The 14,627-nt window shown below is 33.9% G+C and overlaps 1 long non-coding RNA gene across 4 annotated transcripts in view; it reads right to left on the reverse strand.

The window, feature by feature from the left end:
• Nucleotides 1–14,627, reverse strand: part of LOC149189313 (uncharacterized) — a 134,639-nt gene that overhangs the window by 25,517 nt on the left and 94,495 nt on the right. The gene's annotated exons all lie outside the window — the stretch shown is intronic.

The following is a 14,627-nucleotide window of genomic DNA, read 5'->3' on the forward strand; positions in this document are numbered from 1 at the left end:
TCGTGAAACCATGCTTGAATTGGTTAGCAGAGGCTTCAGGTGGTTCAGAAGGGTTATACAGGGTTTTATTGCACGAACAGGTGAAAATGAGAAAAACTGGGCTTTTCATGTTTAAATAGGCAAAGGTTTGATTTTTTTGAATTTTGGCACAAAGTGAACAGTAGACGGTTTTGTCATTTAGCGAGAGGACGATAAGTGGTTTATTTTGCACCGCTTTTGTGGACTTAGTGTTATTTGGGAGGGGTCACCCGATTCCATTCATTGAATGACACGTAGCATCTGGGGTCAAGGGGAAAACCATTCTATCAGGCTGTTAAAGGGCGGATATCGAGTGCGGCCGATATGATTACAGGACGTTGGATGTGGGGGTGGGGGGGGAGGGGAATGATCAGGGGTGATCGGGAGGTGAAGCTGCATGAGGGTAAATGATGGTAATTAATGGGGGCCTGGGGTTTTAATTGCGATGGTTTCAGGATTAGTTTGAGGACTAATCCAGGGTTAGGGGATTGAACCAGTCTGTAATGAGGGATTAGGGACTGGGGGTGGGGTTTTAATGTATTTTGTGGGATATGGGGTAGTAGTATAGTTTATAATAAACTAAGGGGTGGTGTTATTTATATAAGGGAGTTAAATATATACAGGAAAATGGATTTTTTAGGATTTTTATATATTAAATTAAAAAAGTTAATATCGGGTGAGATGAGAAAAAAGGGTTTTTTTACTTAGGTATGTGAAATCCTATGCGCATTCTGTACACTTAGTACTTAGGATAAATGTATTTTGTGGGTTTTGCACATAAAACATGTTTATAAAGGGGTTTTCCTAAGCAAGAGAACTTAACCTTAGGAAAAGGGGTTTTGTGAGGGGAATGAATGATTTATAAGGGAATTTAACACCTTTCTCCTTAATTCATCAAGCTGAGGGTCCTGTCCCACCAGAAGTCAGAGAAATGCTCTAAGCCTCTTTGACTTAAACAACTATAGGTATTAATATTTTTATTGTGAAAGGGAAGTTAGTGAGTGTCATAGGGGTTAAAATGAATTAGGGGATGTGAAATAAATCACGTTGTGAACCATTGACTTTGCTTTGTCCTCTACTTATGCATGTTGGAAAGATTCATTTAAAACAATGGCATAAGTGCTTGTATGTAATCACATGATATTTCTGCGACCTTTCTACTACTTACCCACTTACTCATCCTACCATTTTTACTTCACTTTCTTAGGGTTCATTTAGGCTAGCAAACCCTTGTCAATATTTTCCTTTTCTTTACAAAGTAAACTTTCTAATTCTAACCTTATTACATCCAAGGGTTCAGATTAAATATTTCAGCTCCTTTTATTTACTCTACCTATCTAATTATCTACCAAGGTTACACTGTTTGGCCAGATTTTTATTTTCTACCTATAGACATGAAATTGAAAACATGAAATAGCCAATTTTAAACATTTTGACTATCATGGATTGTGGCAAGAATTACAAGCTGCACACAATAATTTATTATGCACAAAAAGTAAATAGGAGTGGCATTTTGGCTTTCTCACTTTCATGGTCTTTTTTCTTTTCTTGGGGTTCATATTTCTCATCTTTTTTGACATTTTTGTTCTTTTATCCTTTGATTATTCTTTTAGGACATACCCTCTTTACATTTTTTAATTTTTCGAATATGGAAAACATTTGCAGAAAGAAAGTGTATGTACAATATTACAAGCTTAACCTTAGTCATTCAAAATTATGACTCCTATTGGTATAGGAACCTAACATTCTCAATACTTGTTTTGTCAGAGCACCCACCCCACCTCTCTATGTGGTTCACCTTTCATGAATTTTGAATTTGGAACCCCATAGTTGCCCAAGATGAACATCACAATAGAAATATCGTCATAGCATATTATCGAAACTCTCAATACAAAACATTAATCACTGAATCAAACTCGAATCATAGTCCTCTCATCATGCTCAACCCACAAACCCTCAATACATTAGATGCAAATAATCTATATCGAGAGACTAGATGATCCAATATATAATTCCATATAAAAACATTAGACACTACTACAACCAATATATCACATCATATTAGCAACATATATAAACTAAATTAAAATATTTCCCCTTCAATCAAAGAACTATGAGAAAACTCGTTAGTAACCTTTTCATTTTTCTTCTACATAAAAATAGTCTTCATCCGTGCATACTTATGTCTCTTCTATAGCTACACCATCATGCACACTATTCTACAATAATTTCTCTCCTCGCCACTGGCTCTCAAAAACAATATGACAATTTTCTCCTTCAAGAAAACCAACCGATAACCTCATGATCTCCATCTACTTTAAATATTATGTAATGGTTAATCAATAATTGCAATTCTATAGTGAAGCTTTGTTTATATGATGGAAGTGGTTTGGTTTATTCCTTTTTGAATCAAATAGCCTCTAACTTCACTTACCAATGAATATTCTCTTTTAACCATCTTCTAGAAGTTCAAGATAATTTATCCAACCATTACATAATGAGTCCCAAACAAGACAAGAAAACAAAATGAACAGTTGATGTGCGTGAGGAATGCAGAGTAAATTTTGTGTTTTCTTTCGGTCGCACGCACAACCCTTTGAGAATTAGACTACAGTCGCTCCCATAATACTGTCAGCCAACGATTGGGAATTTCAATCACTCCCACAACACTGTTATGAAAACACATCATCCTAGCACTAGGACTTTGATTCAAGTTAACACACTAAAGATAGATACAGGATGATTCAACACTGGGAAAAGGTGGCATATGATGTTGAATCCAAGAACCAATAAGAAGATACATGGAACATGTCACCCCAAATGCGTAGTCTAAAAAAAAACTAAAAGGTGCAAGGCAAGGAATCTTAGAATGATTCTACATTGGGACACCAAGGAATATAGAGTTGGAGCCAACGACGAATGTAAAAAGGGTATATAGAGAATGTTAAGCCCACTTGCACACATGATCCTAGACCAAAGCATGGAGGATATAAAGCTAAGGAATAAATCTAGAGCACCGGGATTTTCTTTTATGTGGAGTTTGTGACCAAGGGCATGAAAGGAATTACAAAAGAAAATAGGCCTTCGAGGCTTAAAGACAAATGGGCCCACAGAGTTATAATCGGGCATATGTACAATCACCTTTGGCCAATTTTTGAAAGGCTTTACATTAGAATGAGTCAAAAACTAATTTTGGTGTTTATGCAAAATAAACATTGCAATGCTAAAGATTAAAATGAACATCAATGAATGCTTAAGCAACAAGAATAATGACATGGACATATATGAAGACAAATTTGGTAAAAAAAAGTAAGTTTGGGGATGCATGAGATTAAGAAGGAGCATTGCTAAATCCTATAAAAATTCTAGAATAAAGAGATTAAGAAGCTTAATTCAAATTCTCTTGCAGTGACAAGCGAGTAGTGTTTGAATACTTCTAAAACAGATACAGAATACCTGAGATAAGAAAGATAGGATTCAAAAATAAACATTAATGCAAGAAAAGAATTGAAAATAACTAAATTATAAAGAAATAAAAATACCATCCAAAATTATTTAAAAGAAAAATCAAATTTGTAAGATGTGTGCAATTGTGTTGGTTGTGAGTATGTGTAATGGATTGATGTTGTTTGCATTTTTAAGTGATAAGAGAGTATTGAATGATGTTTTATGGTGGTTTTGGTGAGTGTTTGAAGAGAGAAACTGACATATTTTATAAAAGGAAGTGGCCTTCATGATTTGAGTATGAAAATGGTATGAAAGATGTATCATTGAGCTCAGGAAAGTTCTAGCTTGCAAGGTAAGGGTTCTAATTCCTTCCAGTAGTTGCTAGTAAAAGTTATGTCTTGGAGCTCCTTTAAATGGTAGTTGCTAAAATTAGGGGTTGCAGCTCCTTTCAGTTGTAGCTAATAATTCAGGAAGTAGTAGCTTCTTACTGGTTGTAGCGAGAGAACTTTGTAACAACATGTAGTATTTTTCCTTGTGAAGTAAAATGAGGAAGAAAATTGAAGAATTTGTGTACCCTCACTGTGTTATTTACGTTATTATCATGCTCATATAAATTAATTGCTGGAAATTTTATTGGTTTCCTAATATATTTTGCAAGTAAAAGAAGGTTGTAAAATTCCTACAATATTGATTCACCCTCCTCTCAATATTATCCTGGTTTCTAGCAAGTGGTATTAGAGAAACTACGTTATGTCAGATAAATTTAACAGTTGTAATAAAGATCAAGGACCATGGAAAACCAGAAAGGGGCATTCGCCTATAGGAAACCTATGTTCAATGGAACAAACTGTGTGTTTTGGAAAGTAAGGATGAAGACCTACATTCAATCACATGGAGCTTGTGTATCAGATGCAGTAGAATAAAATTATCAAAATCCCCTAGCCTTGATTATTAGAGTTCAGAAGATGGAGTTTACATGCAATGTTGAAGCTATGAATTCCCTTCTTGTTGGCCTACCTAAATCAAAATTTGTCAAACTTATGGAATTTTCAACAATGAAATGTATTTGGGATAAGATGAGAAACTACTATGAAGTTGATAGAAAGTTAAAGCAAGCTAGAATTTAAGGTTTTAAAATGCAATTTGAGTTGTTGAAGATGCATGATGATGAAGATATTGAAAAGTAATTCCTAAGAGTTGATGAAGTTATGAACACTATAAGAGGTCGTAATGAGAAACTATAAGAACATTTAGTAGTACAAAAGGTGTTTACATCCCTCTTGAATAGATCTAATCCAAAGGTTTCAGTCCTTCGGGAGATGACCAAATTGAGAAGTCTTAATTTCGATCAATTAATTGGCACTCTCAATAATTATGATATGATATTTTGTAGTGGAAAATCTACAACAAAGTAGTGAACATTCAAAGAAGATATAAAGTCCAAGGAAGAGCATGATCATTCATGTTGTGAATCAAATGAAGAAGAAGCCATGTTTGTGAGGAATCTCAAGAGAGGCTTAGGAAAGTACAAAGATAAGCTACATTTTAAATACTTTAATTGTGGCAAAGTTAGTCACTATGCTTCCAAGTGTCCTAAGAAGAGGAAGAAGGAATATGACCCAAGAGATAAAATTTAGGAAAGTTCAGAAGGAAATAGAGAAGGCTAAGTAAAGGAATCTCTATACCCAAGATGGTAGGTCTTCTAAAAGTGAATACAACCAATCTTAAGATGAAAATAGAGATGATGAATTTCCAAAGGAATTTATGTTCATGGGAATAGATAATCTAGAAATAGAAGCTATTAAATATGATGGAGAAGAGGCTCAACTTGATTTAGAGGGAGAGTTAGTTAGTGCACATGAAGAGATTGAAAGGCTGGAAGAAAAAAAAAATTGTAAAAGAGTTGTTGATCAAGGAAAAAGATGAAGTTGTTGAAGCTCTACTCCTACTAATTGAAAAAGGTAATAATATTCAAGAAAAATTAAGTTAACAACTTAGTGAGATGAATGAAGCATGTGAGAGGTGTGAAAGAGAAGTTATTTTGCTAAGTAAAGAATTAAGAAAGTAAAAACTCACCTTAGCTTTCATTAGAAGTATGGGAAGGGGAAAAATAATCTAAATGAGCTTCTTGAAGCACAAAGAGTCTCTACTAATAGAATTGGTCTTGTATTTGAGGTTGAATCTAGCTCAACAGTAGAGTCAAAGGGAAAGAAGTCGATTACCTTCGTACAAGAAGCCAAAATTGGTGATAGAAAAACAATAAAGGAATGGTCATTGCAGTAGTAAACAAACAAAGGTATTACATAGTCCAATATGTAGCCAAATATATATTAGCAGTAGAAAAATAAAAGGAGTTATTTCATTAAGAAGTGTTTTTTGGAAAAATCCCTTCTGTAGATAGAAGTGATCTCCATAGGTTAAATGGCTTAAAATAAAAACTGTCAAACAAACCACACCATATTTCCATATATATATAAAAATTATAATAAGAAAACCTACTTGGTATTCACAAAATTTCTTCTTCTCTTCAATCGCTCACTCCAGTTCCAACCAGAGAAAATTTTAAGAATGGAAATTTATTTTAAAGTGTATAAACCTTAGGGAATATCACTAATGTCTAATACGAAATATTTATAATTTTTGTGGATATATTTATAAAAATATCCAAATTTATAATTATTTTATAGGTAGAATACTTATAATTTTTATGATTTTTAGGGTAAAATGATTTTATACTATAAAGTTTGGGCGAATAATTTTTAGAAGAAATAGAAATTGGTGAATCTCTTTTTTGGAAAAACCATGGAAAATTAGCACACTTGCAAATATTAGCCCATAAAATTTTCCATGGTTCCAGCTTTAATTCCTAAAAGAAGAACCTACAAATTAGCCAAGACAGGAAAAGAGATAAAGATATACAACACGTTATACTCAAATAACTCTAAATAAGACATCAATAAACCTTATTGTACACATGTATAATCAAAGACATGATGGGAAAAATAATGCAATTTGAATTAATGGTAACAAAGAAATATTAGAACCCTTGTTTAGGCCTAGGTGTTGTGAATCTCTCTCAGTCTTATAGTCCTTCCTTTTCCATAGTTATAAAGCCTTCAATCTCACAAATGCATAAGGACTAATTATGCACCTCCAAACTCAAATGGACATCATAAGGGAAGAATCAAAGTCTCTTAAAGCCAACCTAAACTCTATAGTAGGTACTTGTTTTAAAGGGAAAATGAGGTAGTTTTTGATCCACCATACTAGGGCTAGATCTACTTCCAAAGGAGGTAGGATCCATTAGATAAGGGATAAAGCCTCATTAGAATGAATTCAAGATCATATTAAACAAAAAATGGATGAATTTTTTAACAAAACTACTAGAAGGGGAAGCTTCAAAATTCTACTTTAATTTTCCTCATTCCAACTGTTATCACTCTTTTGGTAAAGGAAACCTATGATGATCAATGCAAAATACATGTATGCAACATGCACCATTGTAGGTACTAATGGAGGAAGGTGTTGTGGAGTCTCAAATTTAGGTTTTGAGCCAATTTAATCCAAGATTATTATAAATTTTGAGAATAGTTTGGCTTTTGGCATCGCAATTAATTGACGCAAAGAGTAATGGATGGGGAGAGATATGGGTTTGTGGCCTTTTTCCTAAGTGTGACAAAATGGAATATAAAAAATTCCCCCCTAAAGTACAAACTCAAATTTTTTGGATGAGGATTGAAGTGCTTTACCATGTGAAAATTCTGGATCGAGATTCGACTAGTTGAGATTTGACAATCATCAATTAACTATTACAATACATTATCATCATGATATCACTGTTGAGATAGGCATACCCATATTTAGCATAGAAGTCATTTTACTTGTACAATGATCAAAGTCATGTCCACTGATTATGCATTATGAACCTATGCTTGGAGGGCTTTCTGTATGCCAATAGCCATCATACATCGTAGATCTATGTATGAATCCTGAAATTGTAGCCTGGATGGATGAAACTTGATCTATGGTATTCCATCTCATCACTTGATAGTATGAATATAGCCATGTGAATAGATGTGATAGTATGAATCCAGCCATTAACAACCGCTAGAAGGACCATCGATAATGATGATGGCCCTCAAGGTACTAAGTGTAATCTGTGAGCTTTGAATAAATGAACTGAAGTCGAACACCACACAATATTTTGGTCGAAGGCAAATGATGAGAACCTAGCACCAAAAGTGAGGAAACTTACTATTGGGGCATGTAAGTTCAAAGGAGCTAAGGGGTTTTTATGGATCAGCTTCCTAGATAATTTGCTAAAGTCGATAGGATGTAACCCATTGCAGGAGGGCCTTAATGCATCCTCCATAAACAACATGAAATGAGTACTAATAGTTGAGACATAATGTGATGAGGAAAAGTTGTTTCAGAGATGGATGACATGAAAAAAGGCTATAGGTATTGCAACAAATGTCATTTGAGGACCGTCTTCTCTTGACTATATCAATGACACTTATATGGAATTGGCAGCATTGAGTCAAAGACCAATTACAAATAATTTTTATAATGTGTAATAAACAAGGAGGAAAGAATATTTCCAAACCAAAATCAATTATGGAGCTGAAAAAGTGTCATGTTCAAGAGTGATTTACTACCAAAAATTAGGTTTTATGCCCTCTTTCCCTAATTTCCCCATCATTTCTAGCAAGTACCCATTAATTTTTTACAAGCTTGAGGAGGATAACATACGCTTGACATGTAAGGTGCTCATTCAGATGAGTCCTTCCGACTATTTTTAACAACCCTTGAGAATGAGTAGTTCAGTCTTGTCATGCTTGACGATTTGTATGCTATTTATGTTTCTACGAGTCCAGCGAAGGGGTAACATGACTTATTTTTCATATTTAGAGTCTGAAAAAGAGGTAAAAGGGAAACTCTCAGAGGTTCATTTTTGTAAATTTAGTCCCTTGGGCCTAAAAAGGCATAAAATAATACCTAGGAGAACTCTTTTAGTCATGCTTAACTAAAGTATACATTTTTCATAAATAGTCAACCGAGTCTGTAGAAGGGGTAAACTTATACTTTACAGAACCCTTAACGAGTTTTAAAGAGACAAGTGTACTCGGTGATATTTCAATTGTTTGGGAGTCGAAATAGAGATTAAAGATGACTCTTTGGCGTTCTTTTTTTGTAAGTTTTATCAAGCTTGAAAAGCTGATAAAAGTATGCTCGGTAACTTATTCTCAATTATTTGCGAGCATGAGAAGAAGCAAAGAATAAGATCAGTAACATATTATCATGTACTTATGATAATGAGAAATAACAAACATTAATCTCGGTAGTGTATTCTCATGATTTATTAGCACAAGAAAGAACAAAAACTAAGCTCAGAATAGGTTTTAGTTCTTGTACAAGAGTTTGAAATAGAGAAAAACTATGCTTGAGAGTGGCTTTATTTTTACACAAGCATAGAATAGAGAAAAAGCTATGCTTGGGAGTGGTTTAATTTTTACACAGGCTTGAAATAGAGAAAAAACTATGCTCCAGATAAGTACATTTCCCCTAACATAATGGTAGATGCATGCCCACCAACTTCATTTCGTCCGCTCAACTTATTTCAACCTAGATCCAAAAAGTGATATGGTAAATTATTTAATCGAGGAATTAGATCCTAATATTCCTACCCCTATTTGATCCCTTCATATGTATTCCTTTCAGAGCATTTTTCTTCCATCTGATGAAAACATCTTGGAGGCCATGGTCAAGTTCCATGAGACAAGGGATAAAAACTCATTATTAGGAATTTGAGATCATTTCCAACAAAAAATGGATGAATATGTTCCCAAAGCTTCTAGAAGGGGAAGCTTCTAAATATTATTTTATTTTTACCCATTTCCCAGTGTCATCGCACTTTTGGTAACGACAACCTACACTTATCAATGCAAATTGCATGCATGAAACATGTTACATCGCAGGTAATAATGGACCAAGGTGCGATGGAGTCTCAAATTAAGGTTTTGAGCCAATGTAATCCAATATTATTATAACTTATGAGAATATTTTTTCTTTTGGCCTTGAAGGTTATTAATGCAAAGTGTAACAAATGGTGATAGATCTAGGTTTGGAAATATTTTCCTAAGTGTGACCAAATGGCCTGTATCAACAAGGAAAGAGCAACCTCGAAGAATAAACTCAAAATGAACAAAGCTTTAGAAGCCAATTTTCTCCCAGGTATGATGGAATATTTCCAAGCTATTGTTTTACATGCACTAATTATGGACACAAGGTAGAGATTCAGGTCGAGAAAAAGAAATCATCAATCAAATGATTATCCAATTAGACAGAAGATGAGGAGACCTACGTACAAAAATTCATTTGATCCTTTGAATAATCTAATTCAATTCTATATCTATTAAAATTTGGGCATATAGCAGTTCATTGTACATTTCAATATAAAAGATGTGATATAATTATTGATAAAACATGTTAGGAGCCTAAGCATTGTAAAGAAAAAAGAAAATTTAGAGCAATGTAATATTGTTTTATATGCTAAGAATGAAAGCAGTCATTGGTATGTTGATTGTGGTTCTTCTAGGAACATTTCAAGACATAAAAGTAAGATTTTTACATGGAAACCAATTGAGAAAGGTAATGTGACCTTTGGAAATGATGCTTCTGGTAATATTTTTGGTAAAGGAGTTTTTAGTTTATCCAAAGGAAGAGGTAAATCGAAGAATGTATTCTTTATTGGTGGGTTGAAGCATAATTTAGTATGTGTGTTTCAGATGTGTGACCAAGTCTATGATGTGTTTTTCGTAGCTAAGAATTTTTAAATCAAGTTCGTAGGCATTGGAGAGGTAGTAACTAAAGTTATGATAACATACAACAATGTATATGTCTTGAAAGAGAATATAGAGAGGTGTTACTTGTCAAATATTGATTAAAGTTAGTTGTGGCATACGAGACTTGGACATCTGAATTTTGATTAGATAGTTAGATTGGGAAAGAAGCATGTTGTTAAGGATATTTCAAAGCTATCAAAGCTTGAAAATTCTATTTGAAAATCTTTTCAGTTGGGAAATAAAGTTTATATTCCATTCATGTCCAAGGAAAATGCATCAACCAAATCGTTGCAACTAGTTCACATGGACTTGTATGGACCATTAAAACACATACACCCATAGGTAAATTGTATTTGCTACTTATTATTGATTATTTTAGCAAGATGATGTGGGTTACATTTATTCGAGAAAAATAAAAATACTTTTATAAGTTTAAATATATTAAGGCCATGGATGAAAATGAGACTGGCTACAAAAGCAGGAGCATAAGGTCTAAGAATGGAGATGAGTTCATTTCAAAATAATTTCTTGAATTTTTTAAGCAACATGGCAAGGAAAGGTATTTCACTATAGTAGAGACTCCACACTAGAATGGTGTAGTAGAGAGTGACAATAGATGTATACAATAGTTTTCCAGAGCCATGGTGAGAGAAATAAATGTTCAATAGAGATTTTGGGCTGAAGCCATTCACACAACAATAGAATTTATCCACAGAGCTAAGCTTAGAACAAACGGTAACAAAACTTCCCATGAGCTTTGTTATGACAAACTTGCAATAGTCAAGCACTTCATAGTTTTTGGAAGAAAGTGCTACATAAAGAGGAAGGATGAAAACATTAGTAAGCTTGATGCAAGGGCCGATGAAGGTATTTTTTCTGGATATTCTTATAATAGCAACCACAATAGATGTGACACCAAGAATATAAAGAAGATTTTTTATTGTATTGATATCAAAGTGGATGAGTATATTGAATATGAAAACAATCAGCCTAAGAATACCAGCCCTAATGATCGAGTCAAGAATAATGAGAAGTATGATGACTCACCTTTAAAGGAAGATAATTAAGAAACCCCTATTTCTAAAGCCAATGATCTTGCAAGGTATGTGCAAAAACAACACCCACCTGATCAAATTGTTGGTGATTTAATCACAAGTGTGCATACTATAGGAAAGTTTCCAAATCCCCTTACTCAAGTGCATATATCCCTTTTATAAATGATGGAGCCAAATGATGTTGCAGAGGCCATCTAGGATAATAATTTGTTAAAAGATGTGCATGAAGAACTGGACAAGTTTGAGAAAATTTTAGACATGGGAGCTTGTTCCTAGACCAACAAAAAAAATTGTAATTGGCATGGAGTGGGTCTTTAGGAATAAGTTACATGAGCATGGAGAAGTGGTAAGAAACAAGGAAATATTAGTGTAAAAATGCTAGGCACAAATAGAAGGCTTGGACTATCATGAAACCTTTTCTCTTATTGCTTAAATGGATGAGATTAGAATGTTTTTGGCATCTCCTTCTTCAAAGAAATTCCAGATAGAGCACATGCATGTCAAATCCGTTTTTCTCAATGGGGAATTGCGGGAAGAAGTTTACATAGAGAATATGGATGGTTTTCAACTATCATACCAACTTAATTATTCTTGTAAGTTGAATAAGGCCTTGTATGGTCGCAATAAATCCCTAAGTGTTTGGTTTTCTAGGTTGGATAGTTACTTGCTCAAGTGTGGTTTCAAAATAGGTGAAACTGATAGTAATTTATATGTTAATTCTAATGATGGAAAACTCCTAGTGGTGGTTGTCTATATTGTTGAACTATTTTTTCCAGTGACCATATCTACTAACATTCCACTTTGCAGCTCATATGAATGTTGAGTTTGAGATGTTCATTCTTGAAGAACTCTCTTATTTCTTGTAGGATTTGCAGATTACAAAGTCTTCCAAATGAATTTTTTTTCACAAAGATAGTATCTCAAGGATGTATTGAATAAATTTGGCATGGAGGAACGTTCTTTGGTAAGCACTCCAATGGTTATAGGTTGCAAGATCAGTAGGACTGATGAATCACTAGAGGTGTAGTAGAAGTTATTTAAATCTATTATTGGTAGCCTTTTATATTGGACAGCCTCAATACCAGACATTATGCAGGAAGTTGGTATTATTGGAAGATTTCAAACATCCCCTAGAAAGAGCTATCTTCTAGCAACCAAGAGGATTCTTAGATATCTTAAAACCACAATGGACTATGGATTCCAGTACACAAAGGTAAATATTTTTCATTATCTATTTATACTGATGTTGATTAGGCAGGGTTTGAAGATGATCGAAATACCACTAGTGGTGGTGCTTTCTTTCTTGGAGAATGTTTAGTTTCATGGTTGACCAAGAAGAAATATTCAATCTCTCTCTCTCTACTGTTCAAGAATAATACATAGAAACAACTTCTTGTTGCATTAAAATCTTATGGATGAAGCATACTTTGCGATATTTTAAGAGTTTTATGATCAACCAATTCCTATTATTTGGGACAACACACATGTTGTCAGAATGTCAAATAATCTTGTTTTTCACTCAAAGATAAAGAATATTCCAATCGAGTATCACTTCTTGAGAGATCAAGTTGCAAATCATATTTTCAAGCTAGAGTATATAGCTACAAAAGAGAAGGTAGCTGATATATTTACCAAAAGTCTCTTAAGGGATTACTTTGCATATTTAAGGAAGATATTGATAGCACTTCCTCTTCCCTCCCTCCATTAGATATTACTCAATAAGAAGAGACACAAACAACAATCACTTTAACATATTGAGACACAGTTGTTAGGTCCACAAGATCAACATAAAAGGGGAAGACTATTGGAAGGGGGAGCATGTTGGTTTCTTTACGCTTAATGTCAAAGGGGGGGAATTACTGGTGATCAAACAAAACAAAGTAGGAGAGGTAAAACCACAAAAATACACCAACAAAAATATACCAGAGTAGCAACACACAAAGAATAAGTGCATCATATGGGGAGAAACATCCAAAGGAGGATAATAAAAATGAGAAATAAGTAATACACCTTCACATTCATTTTATTATTTATGGTGTTGATTTCTTTTTATCACAATGTTTCCATCAATGCCAAAGGAGGAGAATGTTATAAATGTGTTGTCATTGATGGAAATTTGGTGAATATAAAGAAAAAAAAAGAAATGGTTCCAAGAAGAATGAAGATCAATGCAAAGAATCGTAAATCAAAATATGGACAATGTGTAGTGATTTTGAAGCCATTTTTGTATAGAAAATCATTTCAGTAGATTTTGGAAAGTGATAAGATGGAAATAACTCTGAAGGAGATTTTCAGTGGTATATAAAACTTAGAAAAAGACATCCTAGATCACAAGTAATTTCTAGTCAAATGTGGGAACCCCTAAGATCAAAGTAGTAGAGATAAGTTGATGAAGGACCAATTTGGATCAGATTAAGTTTGACACTGTTTCCAAACATGGAAAAAAAAAATTCAGAGCAAATAAATAAATTTCCATTCAAACATGGCTTACAGTGCAATAATGGAAATTGATTTCTATTGGACAGTGGTGGATCCCACTATGACAACACATCCTAGTAGATGTTCCCCAGTTGTTTTCAAAGTTGCAAAAAGAGGGAGCACCCTCTATGATTCAAGGTTGGGAGGAGTCTCATTGGCCATTGGACATCCCACTATACAACTCATCCCAACAGATGTACCTAGAAGGATCCAAAGTTGAGTGGAAATGTGAGGCTAAGAATGACTTAGCTTTAGGAGGAGGTGGATAGTCCACACAACAATAACAAATGCTTCCATTGGTTGTAGCGCCTCCTCCCACATCTAGAAAATTTACAACCTCTGTAGGGTAAACATGAGCTAAGTGTTACTATGATATGAATCTACCTCCAAGATTCAGTTATGAAACTGATGCCTACAAACTTGAATGAAAATTTTTGAATTGTTTGTTTGATGCCTTTTTATCATTGATGTCTCCTTTTTCTTTCATTCCCTTCATTTTCCTCTAATTTCCCTTGCATGAAATTTTTTGTATCAACATCTTACTTTTCTCCTATTTTCATTTATTTCCTTAATTAAATCCCATTTATTGCCTCTCTTTCTTTGCCAATTCCTTTACAATATCCATAGCGATTAATAACCCCATGACTTTGGTGTTATTGTATTTACATGGAAAATCAACCAGGGGCTATTACAAACCCCTCCCCCTTTGGGGAATACCATCTCCGATGTTTGATGGTGCTTATGACTAGCGTAAAATATTTCCCATGGAGCGTTTTAACATAAT

This window comes from Pinus tabuliformis, chromosome 3_1 (genome assembly GCF_031772625.1).
Source record: "Pinus tabuliformis cultivar Carrire ecotype Pingquan chromosome 3_1, CPIR1, whole genome shotgun sequence".
In the NCBI taxonomy this organism is placed as follows: domain Eukaryota; kingdom Viridiplantae; phylum Streptophyta; class Pinopsida; order Pinales; family Pinaceae; genus Pinus; species Pinus tabuliformis.